General features: G+C 40.1%; 1 long non-coding RNA gene across 2 annotated transcripts; it reads right to left on the bottom strand.

The window, feature by feature from the left end:
* Window positions 1-12,678: 12,678 nt before the first annotated feature.
* On the bottom strand, window positions 12,679-15,671 carry LOC148337800 (uncharacterized). Of its 2 annotated transcripts, none has more exons than XR_015842952.1 (3): window positions 15,533-15,671; window positions 13,027-14,436; window positions 12,679-12,849 (listed from the first exon to the last, which is right to left on the bottom strand). It is a non-coding gene; the product is annotated as an uncharacterized LOC148337800 (long non-coding RNA). The 2 variants fall into 2 exon arrangements; XR_015842953.1 differs by having other exon boundaries at window positions 12,679-12,830.
* Window positions 15,672-17,832: the final 2,161 nt, after the last annotated feature.

Genomic DNA, 17,832 nt, shown 5'->3' with positions numbered 1-17,832 from the left:
ATTTGACAGAAACGAGCAACATCCCGACCTGCATGAACAACAACGCACTGCCAGATTCTATGCCTGCTTTGTCAGTCAACACTGACTGACACAGAGATATTGTGCCAACACAGGCATCAAAAAGCCCTCCTCTCAATATATCACCAGGTGAGTGCGAGTGTGCAAAATTGTGAGGGCTACCCCTTGAAAAGCAGCAGGCCCCAATAATCCTGGAATTCTGATGAACTGCTCTTCCGAGTTGGTGAGGGTACAATTTTTTAATTCCCTCAAAACGCTCAACAACCTTTACAGATCCACAATGAAGGACATGCTGACCAACTCCAGTAGTCAAGTATTGGAATTGCACCGACACAAGTCATTTAAACTAACCACACCACTACACCGCATATATAACAGATATACCACAGAGGGGACACAGAACATGATCCCAGGATATTTATGGCTTGCTAATGTGAATTTTAGAGCATTATCGTCTCATTACTTGCGACAGTGACTGTTATGCTTTTCTGTGTGGCTGGGACACACCAAGATAATGTCGGCCCAGATGGCAGGTTGCAACATCACCTACGTCTGGCCCGGTTGCCCCTGAAAAGTGACACCCCAACATACCCTCTGTGTATGAGAATGAGAAATATTACTCCTCCATACCATTGGGTGGCTATTGTCAGTGTTCCTTGATGAACTCATTCACTACCAGCCGAGAAAAAAAAAAAAAAGGATCTTGTACCTCTTTAGCTGTCAATGGTAGTAAATTAGTTAAAAAGACAAAGTTAATGGATAGTTTTGCTACTGCGGGCATTCATGGTAGTCCCTCCCGATTAAAGCTGATGAGTTGGTCTTCACTTTCTTGCGCCAATGTGGCCATGTCATCAATGACATAGAAGGTTCTAAATGAGCAAAACTGTTTGACATGTCCTTGCCTTTGTAAGTTTTCCGTTTGCTTCCTTTTGTCACTTTCATTTCTCTTCTCATGTACTGGTTTGCTAGGCAACAGCCTGTGTCACTGTCGCCCTTCAACGGCCAACATCGTCGGCCAAAAACTGCCCGAGTGCTAAAAGTAGAGGCTGATGGGGGTCATCAATGCTCACCGATTGCCCAATGAGGGCCGGCAGCAAACTATTATGAACAGGTGTGTTTTGGCTCTTTAAAAATGTTCAGCTGAACCCTGCTATTTGTGGGGTTATGGGGACTGGGTCGGCCCGCGAGAGTGTGCGGGTGTTGAATTCAAAGAAGACGTACCTATTCTATACAGAATGTGCATTCACTGAAGATATTTGGGGATGAACCGTTTTTTGAAAACTGACCAAACTGACAATCTCGGTTCAGTTCCTATTTAGACTGAAGGAAACATACAGGCACACGCCCCTCTTTTTACTGGGAGCGGCAGATTGCTCTGTGACTGTGATTACTCGGAAGAGAGAGCACTAGCAGTGTGGCAAGCAGGATGAGCGAGGGGAGAAGGGAGGGAAAGTGGAGGTGGGGGATGTGGGGGACTTCATATGTAAATTCACAGAAAGGGAGCCCAGCACGGAAGCGCGCCTGTCACTCACACAAGCAATGGTAGAGTAGCACATATGCGATTTTGTTTGTGGGGCTTCTGGTTATTGCTCTTTTTGTATATTTCTTTGCTTGTTTTTGTACTAGAGATTGTGCGAACATTTATTCCACCTGCCAGGAACTTCAAGATACTGGCAAAGGGCACCAGATACCCGTCTCAAGTGTCTTTCATTACTCGCATAACAGACCAGACGATAGGGAGAGCTGCGTACATGCATAAGACAGACTTCCTTTTGGTCCGTTTTATGTAGCGTGACCATATTTTGAGTTCCAAAAAAAGAGCACAATTGTCCCGGCCTTGTCTGAAATCATACGCAAAGATGCAAAACACAAGTCTACTATAATTGAAGTTGGGTTGCACGATCTTGGCAAAACATGCAATAGGCGTGTTGCATATTGCGATTTTGATATTATTGTGATATTTAACATCTTTATTATCTAATGAAATAAAAATACAAATGTATTATTGCCTAGTTCTGTTCCTTAGTGTGCTTAATGTTCCTAGATACTGTTAAGGTACTTTCCAGCGACCACTGGAAAGTAGTAGCGGGACTCTTCAAACACAGACACAGAAAGGTATAATTTAACAAAGGTATTTATAATTACAAATGAAAAAACAAAAGTTACTTATATAGCTATATCAATTATTAAATGCAACACCGACAAAGACCAAACGAAAACCGCTGGTGGACGAACTCACACCAGGAAAAGAAAACTGACGACGGAAGAAAAAGCGCTTGCAAAAGGCAAGGAATATAGCGAACATAAATTGCTTACCGCAGAAGGGCAAGAGAAACCAATTAGAGCGAACGAGAACAAAAACGACCAGAGCCTTAGCAGAAAACGGAGAAACACAAAAATACAAAATGCAAAAAGCAGGGCGAGGAGTCTATACAATTCAATACTTGGGATCATGAACGTGAGCGATGCAGGAGAATATTCCGACGCTGAGTAGTCAGCGTAGGAGGCTTATGTAGTGGCATAATCAATGGGTTGACGAGAGTCAGGTGTGCGGCTGGTGGGCGCGTCTCTCCAGCCATGACGACATGAACCAGGGACGGGTGCTGGAGGGAACGCCCCCACTCAGCTGAGAAAACAAAACAAAAAACATGGCATGACAGAACGGATCATGACAGATACTGATCTCCTATGCAGATACACAACAGCAACGTGATGTGTTTGTATATATCCTATTCAGTATTATTTTCCATTGCACTAACTATTCTCTTATTTATCTAATTTATATATTTATCTGAAGTATTGTTGTATTGCACTGGAGAGGGGAGCTCTCTAATCTCGTTGCACACTTGAGTACAATGACAATAAAAGGATTTCTGATTCTGATTCTGACATCTTGTTGGTCAAAGTTATACTATAGCATGTCAGTATTTATCCGTTTTGGAGTTTTAGCAGTTTGATATATTAGTAGCTGTAAACACTCATGCAAACATTAATAAAAAGGAACATGCATTCTTGAAATAATATACACATGCAAACATTTCACACAAGTTGTTTGATTTTTAATGGTGTATATGAATCAGCTTCCCGCCATGCTTACAGTTCCTTGAAATACAAATCGGGCTCTATACAACGTTATTACTATTAATGCGTTTGATATTATGTAATGTTGTGAAATAAATATAGAACTATTATAATATATAAATATGTAACTGTATATGTTTGTACTTGTATTGATATTTGTTTGTCTGTTTTCTGCTGCCATTTTAGTCTTGCAAATGTGAATCTGTTCTCAGTTGTTTTATCTGGAAAAACAAAGACCGAAGAAAGCGTCGCTCTACGCCTACTTGAGCTTTTTGGATGACTTTTCTGAAATTTGTTGCTGACCTGGACATCCACACCGAAAATGTGTTAATCAAGGGTGACTTTAATATTCTCTTAGCACAACATTTTGTGCAATAAATCAAACTTTTCAAGCATTTTAATTGCCAATAAACAGTCACATTTTAACTCAAACGTTTTAGTTTGCATTGTGATCGCATCCATGGAGATGTGATTTCAGTGATTGAATGGCTGCAGCCCAGGAATATTTTTTTGACACGTGCGAGACAGGCACATATAGGGATTTGAAATATATGAGCTGTGAAGTGGGCAGTTGGAGAATGCCATCGTGCCTCAGTGTAACTTTGTTCTGAAATTTATAATCTGGCACACACACACTGCCAACCTAGTTGCACGCTCTGCAACTAGCCGCTCTGGCATCACTTTGTCGTGCACAAGCCATGTGAACTGGCCATCTCAAATAACAAATATACAAATGAACACAAAAGTAGCAAAAACTACATTATAGAGATGAATATATAACATACATATATGATAAACATATGTCTTTTACCAGCAGCATGTGAATAGCCCCTGATCACAGTAAGCTTTTAACTCAACATCCCGCATGAACAGAGGAAGAAAAGATGGCGGGCCGGAGCAAAATGTTGAAAAAAGAGAAGATGATATGAATCCGTCCTCTCGTCTCTTATCATAGGGAATGTTAGATGTAGGTCGTGGAATTGGACGGCTTCCAACTCTTACGAGCAGACAGGACGATGCAAATTCCAAAGAGCGATGGAGGAGGATTTGCTTGTGTAATCTGGCGCACATCACCATGAAGGTGCAAACTGAAAGAAGGACATTGAGCTGCTAGCAATTAGCATAAGACCCGATTATACATCTTATCGGAGGTCAATCACATGGTCGGAGTGACATAAATGCCCCCACATCCGCACCGCCTAAAAGAAATGCAGCATGTGATGTTGCACTCTCAGCTGTTAACAGACTGCAGTCAAGACATCCCAATGCTCTATTCTTCATCTTTATTTCTTCCTCTTTGACCTCATTTGTGTGGTATGTGACTTAAATAGTCAACCTCTATTATGCCTATTATGCCAACACCAAAGATGCATAGACTGCATCGCTCCTTCCCCTGATGAACAGAGCTGATCACAACCAGACTTTTCTACGGCCTATTTATAAACCCCTGGTCCACAGACAACCAGTTTTGACTCACACAGTTCAGAGGTGGTTTGAAGAGCTTTAATTAGGAGTCTGCCTCATCTCACATTCAGTCTCCTATGCCGCAGTCACCACCGACTGTTCCAGCGGTGTCTGATCCAGCATCTATCCCTCCCCCCAACAGGACTCTGCTTGGCTCTTACAACCACCCAGGTGAGAAGGATGAGAAAGGAAGAAAGCAACAGGTCGGATAGCATTAGCTCCAGGCTCCTCAAATCCTGCGTGGACCAGCTGTGTGGAATTGTACAGTAAATGCTCATAAAGTTGGGTAAAATCCCTCCTGTGGAACAAAGCTTGCTTGATTCCATTACACTTTGGTAACCCCCTCGCCCTAACCAACTTAACAACTAAAATATAGGCCAGTGGCGCTGATACGGGGCCATTTTTGTAGCAAGACCATTTACAAATGTGTATTTCAATCCACAAATGTGTAAAAAGAATCCGTACCTGTAACCACAGTCACAAATATGTAACTGATGCGTAATTGAAGTCACGAATGTGTCACGAGAATCTACAAACGTGTACATTGATTTGTATGCACAAACATATTAAATGCATACAGATATCCGTAAGCGCACGATCTGTAAACACTGGGCCTCTTGATTGGTTACGTTCTTACGTTTGACTGTCCTGCCGTGGACGAGTCACGAATGCGTGTGGCGATTTGCAAATGCGTATCTGGAGACTTTTGTGTGGCTCAATACATATCTTAGTTCAAAACAGTTTATATGTTCAAAGGGAGTAGGAAGAAGTCAAGACTTATTCATTCATGATGTTTACATTGAAGTTCAGAGATTTGATATTAATATTGGATCAAATTAGCCCTAGCACGGCCGCCTCACAGTGCAGATGTCAAGCGTTTGATTGCAGCTTCGGCCTTTCTGTGAGGAGTTTGCATGTTTTCCCCGTTTTTTTTTCAAGCACTCCAGTTTCCTCCCTCCAAAAACATGCATGGCAGGTTAATGAACAATCTAAATTGTCCTTCACTGTGATTGTGGGTTTAATGGTTGTTTGTCTATGTATGCCCTGCGATTGGCTGGCAACCAATCCAGAGTGTACTCCGTCAACTGCCGGACAACCGTTGGGATAAGCTCCAGCTCCCTAGTGAGAAGAAGCGGTTTAGATAATGGATGGATGAAAATTAGCCCTGTAAAAAATTCATTGCAAAGTGCATAAAACATAAAATGTTGATGGAATGTAAACGAGTCCACACTTTTTTCTAAACCAGTGTTGTACAAACTTTCTCTTCCAATGGGGCAATCTTTCTACATCTAGTGTTTTTTTGTACTGTATATTGAAAATAAATGATTTTTCGGGATTGTGGAGTGACTTGTGGTTTTGAACCATGGTATGAGCATGATGTACTTAACTGTTCTTGGCGTCTCATGAATGATGGTGATTGATTGAAATAAGGCAGAGATGAGAACAAAGTTATTCTTCTCTTCTCCTGTCTTGCTACCCAGTGCTCAGGCCGTGTCAAACGTTTTAGTCTATGCCACGGGCCCCGAAAAATGGATGACCATAATCTGGACATCGCTGCGTAAACCACGCAAACTTTTTTTGATCTTGCTCACTAAAAGAATTGGAATTGAGAAATACTGTGGAACTGCAATCGACACAAGGGTTCAAAACAAACCTCACCGCTTCTCTTTGCTCAATTTAAATTTGAAAATATCATTTGCCAACAAAATGCCAGGAAAGAGGGTTATTTTTTCCTTCTCTGGAATTAAGTAAAAGGTTTTAGAAAACTAATGGAAAACTATTTCTAAAAATGAGTCCAAAACCTGCAGAATGCGGTCATCTAGAGTAAAACTACATGTAGCCAATCTTATAATAGTCGGAAATATACAGTAACATGACAGTATTTGTGTTTTTAATTTTTATACAACCTTATTTCATGTCACTGAAAGTTGATTTGATTAGTAAAACATAGTAGTTGTGTGGTTTGGGCCCTCTCTTTCCACACCACTTGGTGGCACTGGTGCTTCGAGAAAAAGCAAACCAGAAGCAGTAAAGGCAAACCATGCAATCACTGCCTCACTGAAGAGTAAAACAGAGGGATGTTAGGAGCAAACAACACAGGAAAAAGATGACAGCTCAAAGGCAGATGAAACAGAAAAACAAGACCCTTTGTCAAACGTTATATTCATAGGCTGCATAGAGGCTCTGCAAATTAGAGGAGACAAAACTGTGGGACCACAGTGGAAAGGAAGGCCAATGGTACAATCACCAGGACAGGATTATAGAGGAACACAATGCATTGCTTCAAGGTGTGACACTCTGCACTGAACAGGTGTGCAGAGATGCAGAAGATTATGTTGTACAGTATTCTGACAAAATGCATAAAGACATACACAAACACACACGCATTCCTGCAAGCACACACACGCACGCATACACACTACCCTGGATTCCATTTAAAGAACTGCTGTCACAGTGTAATCCCATCTGCTGAAAGCCTCATCAACTGGCAACCAAATGAATAAATGAAGGAACTCCTGCTTCATTCAGCGCTCTTCTGGGACAATATAAAGGGAAAGGTTTGTTTAATAAAATATATAGGGTCCCACTCTCTATTTATTTCTTTATTTTCAAGGTGACCTATTTTGCTTTTATATGGACTGATTTTAAGGTCATTTAACCTTAATCATGTGTCCTTTTGAGATCATGTTTTCTCAACCAATTGCATTAATTTTAGAGGTCAGTCAAAATCAGTTTATGGCTTATGTATGCAGCGCATATTGGGAAAGTGCTACATAAATAAAATTGTATTACAGCAGGTTGTATTACACGTTCACCGCATCGGTTGACCTGATCGTTATTGATCACCCCAAATTTTCCTCCACTAAATCAAAAGTGTATAAAATGTCATTCATACATTTTATTGTCATGCCAAAGAAACAGGCAACACAAACTTGAATTTAAGGTATGCATCTCAGAGACCCGTTGTTGGACAATCATGGAGGAATTTTGAGGTCTCTTTGGCTGCAACGGTGGTTACCACCTCAGCACCCCAATGTTGTTCTCCGAGAATATAAGAGTGACATTTTGACAAGGACCTTTCCTACTCGGTCTAGGGAAATTTATGTCATTTACGACCATTTTAGAGACCCTTAGCGGGCTGCTAGAAGGTGTTCTATGGTTTTGGTAATTCAACACCCACGTTGGAAGCACTGCACTAGTTGTCTGTCCCATAGATCTATCTCATTCAGAAGGAGGTTGGGGTAGGGTGACCATATTATGACGTCCAAAAAAAGAGGTCTGGCCTCAAAATACTGAAATTATAATGAAAAAATGCCATACATTATATCTGCACTATATTTAAAGTAGGGCTGCACGGTCTTGGTCAAACATGCAATTTATGAAATGGGTGTTGCATATTGCAATATTGACATTATTGCGATATTTAAAAACGTAACTAAAGAAATACATTTTTATTATCTAATAAAAAAAGCATTAAAAAAATATGCATTTATTCTTATTTAAGGTAAGTAGATACTGCTTTGTTATTGGATGGCGATGCACATATAAGGTTGCATCTCATTGGCCCAAGTAAAATCATGCTGATTAAAATTATGCCTCCTCTGTATGGAACGAAAATTAAACAAAAAACATAATAGTTCCTCTCTTTTGAATTCTTACTTAAAAATGAAAAAGTTCTAAAATCTAAATATTACCGCCTCTGCAGAATATCCAGCTTTAACAAAATATTTCTTATATCTTCAGTGGAGATTGGCTGGCAACCAGTTCAGGGTGTCCCCCGCCTACTGCCCGAAGATAGCTAGGATAGGCCCCAGCACCCCCCGCCACCCTAGTGAGGAGAAGTGGAACAGATAATGGATGGATGGATGGATGGATTTTCAGTGTAATAATAATAAAACAGTAGGCTCACAAGGACATTAATTTACCAAAGAAAAAAAATTAACTCGAGCTAGTATTCTTTCTCATAATTGTTTTCTTGTCCATCCCATGTTCCCGTGTCTAACAAGAAAGTCAGTCAACTTTAGAATTGAACTCTCTCCTGTCAGGACATTTTTGTGTTTTTTTGTGTATGTATGAGCTTTGAGATCTCCAACCAGCACCTTTATTAGACATTGAAACACACACGCAAGCTTTGCACACTGTTACCCTTATCGTGCGTCTCAACTCCGAACTGTAATCCTAACACACATCTCGGTCCAGTGACTTCAACCACAGCGGTAAAACAACACAAATGAATGGGATGTGATATTGTATGCTTTTTCAACTGGGGCTTCATTCCATTCCATTTCAGCAGCAATCATTTTTCTGCACTTGCACACTCGTAACTGGGCACACCTGGACACCACACCACAGGCTCATATTTAAAAGTCTGTGCCCCACACGCACTCGTCCTCACTGCCGCTACTTGTCTTCTCTTCCGCATTCTCACCCCACCACGTTCCACGTCAGACACGCCGATAACTGTGCACTATGCCTCCCATGCAGAGCAAGAGGCAACCTGGTCCTCTGGAGGCCCAAAGCAAAGTTTGCTTTGTGGGCCCTGTAACTGATCAGCAGCACCAATGGTGCCGCTATTGATGACTCTAAAGCTCATCATGTCAATGTAACTGCAGCAATCTCTTGATTTATACTTTTTGTCATTGCAAAAGAGCACCACTAAAGCATTGGATCCTTCCTAATAAGCTACCACAGCACAAGTAAAGTCAAGACTACACCCCATAAAAATAGACATTTTCCTCCCTTCTAATGCATTTTAATTTGGTTCAGTTGAGTTAAGTCGTTGAATTTACACTTCAATGCAATAGATTGATGATTATTATTTATACACAAACCAAATAGTTTTAACCTGATATCAGAAAAGAAGAGTGAGAATTAATGCATTTATGAATTATATGATAAAAGAGCCCAAGCTAAGTATCTGATGTAAATTATTATTAAGGTATCATATTGAGTACCTACCTAATTCCGTTGATTTTTTTTTTCTTTTTTCGTCATGGAATAAGATCAAATGTACTATGTAGCATTGGAGTTGTATTATTATTAGAATTATTGTTGCTGTCAAATTATTTAATACATCATATTGTAAGCACATTAGTGCCAACCCAATTTTAAATAAAACAATAAATGCATCAATAAATAAGACAAACATGGCCAAAAAAGCCTAATGCAAGATCTAATGTTGAGTGTGGGACATCTTTAGTTAATGCTAGTGAACTATAATGTTCCTGCCAATAAAATGAATGGGCACGGTTCATAGACACAATTCTTTTTTTTCTTCCTCCTTTTAAAATATAAGTTAATATAAATAAAGTTCCCTTGTGTGATGATCAGTCATTTTGACATTTTGCATGGTGCCATTGTATACACATAATTGCACGTTGCCTCGCGGACCAATCATTATAATGCAGTGCTTCTCAAATAGTGGGGCGGGCCCTCCTGCAGTGCGATGCTCAGGGGGTCGCGTGCGACTCAGTGGAACATGCTTTTTTTCCATTGTACTACAATAATGTGTAATTGCACATACACTCCAGTGGTTTGCAGTGGTGCTCTCATTGTCCATTGTGCGCAGCGAGTATTCACTCTACGGTGTAGGTTTGTTTTGCGAAGAAAATACAATTATTTATGATTGCGGCGGAGAATGGGTTGTGGTGGGTGGGGCGAGGGCGCAAATTGTTTTTATTCTTGCTAGGGGGGCGTGATACAGAAAATGATTGAGAAGCACTGTCGTAAAGTGAGATGTAGCATCATTAATTGGTTTGCCGTAAATGGAGCGCACGTTATGCATGCACCTTAGTGATGGGATGTGTCGGCGATGGGTTGCCAGATCAGCAGATCGGGGCCCTTTGGTGAAGTCAGGGCCCTACGCGGCAGCGTAATTGGCACAGGCCTGCTTTCATGAAAAAAAATAAATAAAAAAGGACTTTGCCGCTTGTTGCACAAAATGTCAGTCAAAATAAACACATGCTAATAGGTTTTTTGGAAAAATAATTCAAGCTTGACATTTTCATTACATTATAAAATGACACCGGGACAGAAACATGTCCGGACAAATGAGGTCATTTTGTCATCCTAGGTAGGGGATATTAATTCTGAATATACTGTTACTCATCTCTACAGCTGAGACTACGATGAGGTGTGCCTGTCGCCATGACAACCAGTGAACCCAACAACGGCCAGAGGTAAAGGAGCCCATCAAGAAGAATAGAGATTCCTACCAAGCAGGGATTGCAAGTGGGATTTCTCCAGCAGCTGAAATGTACCAAAAGACCAAGCAACGCATGGCTTTGATGTTTGATCAAGCAAAATACTGAGAGAGCGAAACCACCTAACACAGAGGGTCAGTTGGAGGAATAACAAGGCCTTTTGACTGTTATCCATGCAAATGGAAACTTCTGGACTGCAACTGAGTGTAGTTAGGCAATATAAGAAACACTTCCAGGATCTCCACAATCCCACTGAAACACTATCTGCAAAGGCAGAGGTTTGGGAAACAAACCTGTATCACTGAGGCCATAGTTGTACAATAATCAAACAGCAGTTGAGACGGCATTGTTCAAGGCGTTCAACCCCTAGTTTCTTGAGGTGAGTCTGTGTGCATACCCTTCATTCTGGCCTGTCCATTAGTGGGTAGATATCCTTGAAATCATTCCACGTGCAAAAAAAAAAAAAAAGCCTCCGCAATGTTCAAAGTTCAAGCAATAAAGAAGATAATTTCATAATTATCATTTATACAGATCAGGTCATTGAACAGATTTGAATTTCAACATCCTACATTTGCAACCATTAAAATAATTGGCGCCTTGATTGTTTTCAAACCGTACAATCAATTTATTGTCAAGATCAATACATATCCTGTTTTTTAATGCTGCCTTGCCATGGAGTCACTTCTGTTCTTCTCTAATTGGAAGCAAGGCAGGCACCGCAGGCATTTTAAAGGTTGTTCTTGGAAAGAATGACTTGGACTGAACTTCATTCAGGTAATACAGTACATATTTAGTACATGGAAGAAACAAATACCTTGAATTCTTAGATCCACTGTAATCCAACAGGAAAATATACCGACCACATGTTTTCCATAAGTGATGCAAAGGTTAAAGTAGATAATAGTTTTATGAATACACACTGTATGCTTCTACAGTATTTTAGATCTTAAAGCTATTCTTGCAAAGGCAACACTAAAATCTAAAGATCAAAAAATGAGCACTTTACCCTATTTTGCCGCTCCATCCTCCATCTGCGAACTGGTCACCCTTCGATCATCGTCTCGCCATCTACAAAATAAAATTATATATATATATATATATATATATACATTAGGGCTGTCAAAATTAAAGCATTAACTCAGGTGATTAATCCAAATTTTTAGCTCAGTTAACTATTTTAACTCAGTTTAATTTACTTCAAAAATAATTTGCATACTTTGCCAATATTGTGCCATAGCTGTATATCTTTAGCACATCTCAGAACAAAACACAGTGTTCAAGATACCAATGGATCTCATGCTGTTACCACACTGCTGGAGTGTGGTGCTTGTGGGCAGTTTTGAAAAATGTTTCGTAGAAAAATACCTGCAAAAATGTCTCCATTTATATCGTATTCAAGAATCAAAGTAATCTATTAGAACAGTCTTTGAATTAAATGTACTTAATATTTGGTGATTTTGCATGAATTCCAAGATATTATTCAAGTAAATATCTGTTACAAGCCTCGCAAAAAATAGTAGTTGAAAAATGTGATTAATTGCAATTAATCATGGAATTTTTGTGATTAATTAGTTAAAAAAAATTGGCAGTTGGCAGCACTAATATATATATATATATATATATATATATATATATATATATATATATAATTAATAAAAATGCTGCACTTGTGTCCGTTGATACTTATTTTAGCTCTCAATTGCTTCTTTACGGCGACTTTGAGTCAGTCTCTCTCTCTCTCGCTCTCTCTCTCTCTCTCTCACACACACACACACACGCACGCACACCCCCACACACGCACGCGCACGCTCTCTCAGTTGAAATCTCAGTTAAAGGGCCAGTACACCTAACAGAGTTACAAGATTTCAATCTGTTCTGAGTGCAAATATTTAAATTCATTACTTGCCGGTACTTCAGCTGGTTGGGGATGATAAAGGGATGCATGAAAACCAACTTTCATTCTTGCTTAGTACTTCCTTTTTAAAAAACTTCTCGTCCTCCGTCTCCAAACTGGGTGTCCAAATGGACGGTGTGTTCCATCCTGGTGAGGAATGCCCATCTCTGCTAAAGGAACACCATATATCTGAGCATTTTATTAGTTAGTGGAGGAAAAACTCTATCCTACCTTGGGTGCAGAAGCGGTCTCAGCATTTATGAAAACTGGTGCTATCAGATGTTATATGAGAGATTATATACTGTACTATTAAAAATACACTATCAGGTCATATCTAAATGATGGGATAAGGAAAAAAATACTCACTCTCACTTTTTCCGAAGGAAAGTCATTCAAAGCATCCGGTGTGGGGCCCTTCATGGTTGCTGCACTCTACCAGATGTGATGGATGAAAGGAAGTGGGTGTGCAGTGTACTGTTGTCAAGCTTCAGGCTGTTACAAGTGCAGCAAGATGATAGCTATGCCACTACTTGTCAGGTTGGAGACTTGTCCTCGTGATGGGGATGCCATCTGCAAACTTGGGGGGGAACGTCAAGTGAGAGAGTACAGTCTGGAGAGGAAAGTGGAATGAGTTGTTGTTTTTCTCAAGGTATTTTGTAAGTACAAGCATACAAATTCAAACAGAGCCATCTGAGAGAACTTGATGGCTGCATTCCCATGCTAAATGTTTTACATAGCGCTTGGATACAGTGGTTTTGTCTGAGCTGAGTTTTGTTTCCATTGCTGGTGTGAAGACAGCGAGTTATGGGAGTCCCTTGGAAGAGGGATAATCTTTGTTCAAATCACTACTGACTAACCTCAAAGTGCCTTACTTGCGATTGTGACGTTTGGACTTCTGCTGTCACAGCTGAGTCTTCTCCATCTCAAAAAAGCTTGCATTGTGAGAATTGTCTTTGCAAAACTGTGATAAATCTGTAGATTTACTCAACATTGTTGTGACATAGGCCCGAGTAACATGTTGATTTTTTTCTTAATTAATTTACTTTTTTGTTGTTACAGAAGCTGACTCTAGGACCCTTGATTCCACCGAAATACCTTCCCTTTGAGGAAACAGAATCTGGCGAGTGTGAGGTGGCCTCTCTCTCTGGTGTTGAGATCGGTGGTAAGGCCTCCACGAGTGTATGATAACTGCCCAAAGTTCCTCAAGGCTTTAGCTGTTGTGGGGCTGTCCTAAATGACACTCAAATCGGGGGTGGCGGTCCCCTTGTTAAGAAGGGGAACCAGCATTTGTATTCTTGTGATGGGAAAATGAAGCTTCAAGTTTTGTTTCATGAACCATTTGTTGTATTTTTGAGTCCTGTAGATGACACAGTTGGTTTCCATAAAGGGTTTAAAAAATGGCAAGTCAGTGTGCTTTCAGCACAATGTTGAACAGAAAGTGCCATCTACTGGAGTCCAAAACAACTACAACTGGTTAATGAAGCTGAATTGAAGCTTTATTTACCCATCACTAGCGTATTCAAACTACAGATGGTTTGGTCGCCTCAGGACTGCATCACCACTTTTTTTGCAGATGATGTTGTTCTGTTGCCTTCATCCAGTTGCATCCTTCAACTCTCACTGGAGTGGTGATCAGCTCATCAGCAAGCTTTGCAGAAGCTGGATAACAATCCTTATCATTTGAATCATGTGTGTTGGAGGAGGACGACATCAAAAACAGGCATGACAGCAGCGCTCTGGGACTGGAGTTGCCAACGTCTGCCCTACAGTGATAAACTACAAACAAGTTTACAAAAAGAAAATGGTAAACGAGTAAAAACCCTGCAGCCAGTATTTTGTTTTTATTTCAAAGGTTCATTTGTTACAGTGTCACATACTCATGGAGTGAAGCTTATGATGATCATTAGAGCGAGGGAGATTAAGGGATGAAATAAGTTCAGCAGATGATGATAGATATGACAATTAAGCCAAACAGCATCGAACAATTACGATGAGCCAAGCCTTGAAACTACTGAGAGAAATTTGTCTTACATTTTGGCATTCAAACCAAATCAATCACACGCACAGCAAGATATCACAGAATATTAATCAACATAATATTTGCTTTGACATAATCAAGACTGATTGTGCTGTTATATCATACAAAGCATCAAATCATATTATCTAATAGCAACACAAACGGTCCTTTAGTGTCCTTGGACATTTTTTTCCCATATTTAAATAAAAACACACATTATCAGTAGCCTATTAATGGACATGCACAAAAGTATAAACGTGAAGGTGATACATTTTCCACATGTGCTTGGAATATTTTGTAATGGTCCAATGAAACCAAGATTGAACATTGTCGACAATCTCCCCACAAGCAAACCCAACACTGCTCATCACCAAAGCAACACTATACTTACAGTGAAGCATTGAGGATGAAGCATCATGCTTCAGGGCTATTTTTCTTCATCCGAAACTATAGTCTTAGACAAGGTGGGTGGAATTATGAACACTGCCAAATAGCAGTCAGTGTTATCACAAAATATTCTCACTTCTACTAGAAAGCAAAATGAAAAATGTCAGGCAAGGCCTACTAAAAGCGCTATATAAATCTGATGGATTATTATTATTAGTACAACTTCTGACCTTCAGTTGGGGTTCATCAGAGTCCCTTTAAACAGTGACAGAGCATGCTTACTCCAAATATGAGTTTGAATGTGATTGGTTGATTCAGAACATGCAATGAGATCCCAAGACGCACATCTTTAAAAACTTTAAATCAAATAGAGTGATGATGGACATTTTAAACTTTCACTTAAGTAATATGCGACAAGGTGACTCACTTCTAACAAAGTTAAAAGATAAAATGTAGATTTTTACTCACATATCTCTTTCAGGTATTCCATACATGACTAATAATAAGACATACAAATCATAACCAAAAGCATTCATCGGGGAACGGAGATGCATGATCTTGTAATAGCCTCACTGGAACACTGTTGAAATATGCCAGTGGATTTAGAGCCTGGCACACGAAATAGAACTTTGTTTTCTTGCCAAAGGCTTCACTTTGTCAGACTTCTCCAAATAGTCATGACTCAGAATCTATGCCCACACTTTACTGGTTCAGCACATTCTATGTAGGTCAGCAGGCTGAGCCACTTGGCTTCACAGTAACTGGGGAGCTCAGAACTCTGAAAATTACTTTCTATATGCAGCTGGCATTTCTTGGTGCAACAGTTTAAGCACAAAATAAATAAAAAAGAAGTATAGTAAATAGTAAGTAAAGTAGAGTATGTAATCTAAGCACACCAAAACAACTTTGAAGAAATGACTGAACCAAAATTGGTCTGCCAGTCATTTCTTTCTATTTACGTCACCAACAAAAATGCTGTTCGTGTTCTTTCGAAGCATTCCCACTATAGTTTGTTGACTATAATTCAGTCAGATTTTGTATTATTATTTTTTAATTCCATCTGTCCATGCAGATTGATGACTGCACGATCCCCATGCATGGCAGCAAGTCAGGACAAAAACTTTTGGAGAGGCCATGTCTCTCGCATTGTTTTGTTCTTTTCATGGTTCAGTGAATGTCCCTCGTGAATGAATAAAGTATCTTTTGATGTATCTTCCCAGTAGTGCTTTCCATATTGTTCTGGGGCTTCTTCCCTTATTTCTCTGTTCCTCATTGTCCAAATGGGTCAGCAAAAGAGTTCTAGCAACATAAATCCAAATGAGTGGCAACTCCGAAAAATCAGGAGAAGTATGGGGGTGAACATCCAACTAAGAGAGGCTACCATGAAATCGAGGAGTCTTCAGGGGAAAATCTGGAAAGTTGGATAGCGGGGACGATTCGAGGATCAAAGGTTTTGGGGTGCTACAAAGAGGTCTATGGGCACGGCAAAGACCGGGAAGGCAAGGGGCTTTATGTGGAGGTTGGGGTCATGGAGGTGTGAGGGTTCGTTGGCAGCTGTGCATCGACCGGTGAGTGGTGGGGTGGAGTAGCACTTACTACGTCAAAAAAACAAAACAAGGAAACATAAAGACAGAATAAACGACTGTAGAAGAGTGGATGACATTTATATTATGGAAAAGTTAACGTACAACCTCAGGGTCGAACTGGATAAATTCTATTGGATATGTGAAACTGCTTAGGTCTGACGAAGATCGGTAGTGCTCCTTACTTTTACAAGTGGTCCGATATGCTCCCAAACAGTTTTATTTTATTTCACTATTATTAATTATTCCTTTTTGGGGTTTTTTCCTCTTTGACAACACTTTAGTTTTTTCTCACTTAGTCTGATTGTTTGTGGAATGAAAATGTTGCTCTTCTAGGAAAAAAAAAGTCCATTAGTAAACCAAATACGATGGGAAAAAAAACAAAGCAGCCAATTTAGACTTGTTCAATTACCAACCATGGGGACGTCACTGCGGCTATTCCAAGTGCAATTTGCCTTTAAACTCGCCAAACACATTGTTTGAAAAATGTGTTGCAGTTTCTCTCCAAGTCGGAGGGTGTCGCTATCGATAAAATTGGCTAGTGGCGATGGAATGTCCCTTTTCTGGACAATTCCGGTCCACCTTTTTACTTTGCCAAACAATGAATGAAAGCAACAGTGGCAAAAATGTAGATCATCCCAAGAACAAAGGGACACATGACAAGAAAATGCATAAAAGGGAATTCTCATGAATGTAAACTGAATAAAGGGGGAGCCAAGGCATATCTACATTTCTTTTACAGAACGTGTGCATGCAGTTCAGTTCCTATGTGCAGTAAATATAAATGCAGACATTGGAAATATGCCAGTTGAAAATGCATGTAAATTACCACAGAAATACAGCTAGGCTTGTCATCTCCAGAACAGCCATGCATTGTTCTGTTATCTTACAGGGGAGCAGGATATTATCCCTTTGGGAAGAGGGAGGCAGGGAGGGAGAGAGAGAGCGAGAGCGAGAGTGAGAGAGAGAGAGAGAGAGAGAGGAGAGAGAGAGAGAGAGGAAGGGAGAGAGAGAGAGAGAGAGAGAGAGAGGCAGGGGAAATGCTGGCCAACAGTCAATCACAGGGTACAATCCTTCACACTCATATATGGACAATTTATAGCCATCAATTAAGCTAGAATGCACGTTTTTAGTAAGTGGCAGAATCTTTCACCAGCCACAAACTGTTTTTTTTTTCTTTTTTGT

This window comes from Idiotropiscis lumnitzeri, chromosome 4 (genome assembly GCF_059441095.1).
Source record: "Idiotropiscis lumnitzeri isolate Australia: NSW breed Sydney's pygmy pipehorse chromosome 4, RoL_Ilum_1.0, whole genome shotgun sequence".
NCBI lineage: Eukaryota > Metazoa > Chordata > Actinopteri > Syngnathiformes > Syngnathidae > Idiotropiscis > Idiotropiscis lumnitzeri.
The sequence above is the reverse complement of the archived record's forward strand: the minus strand, read 5'-3'. Positions and strand labels throughout refer to the sequence as shown.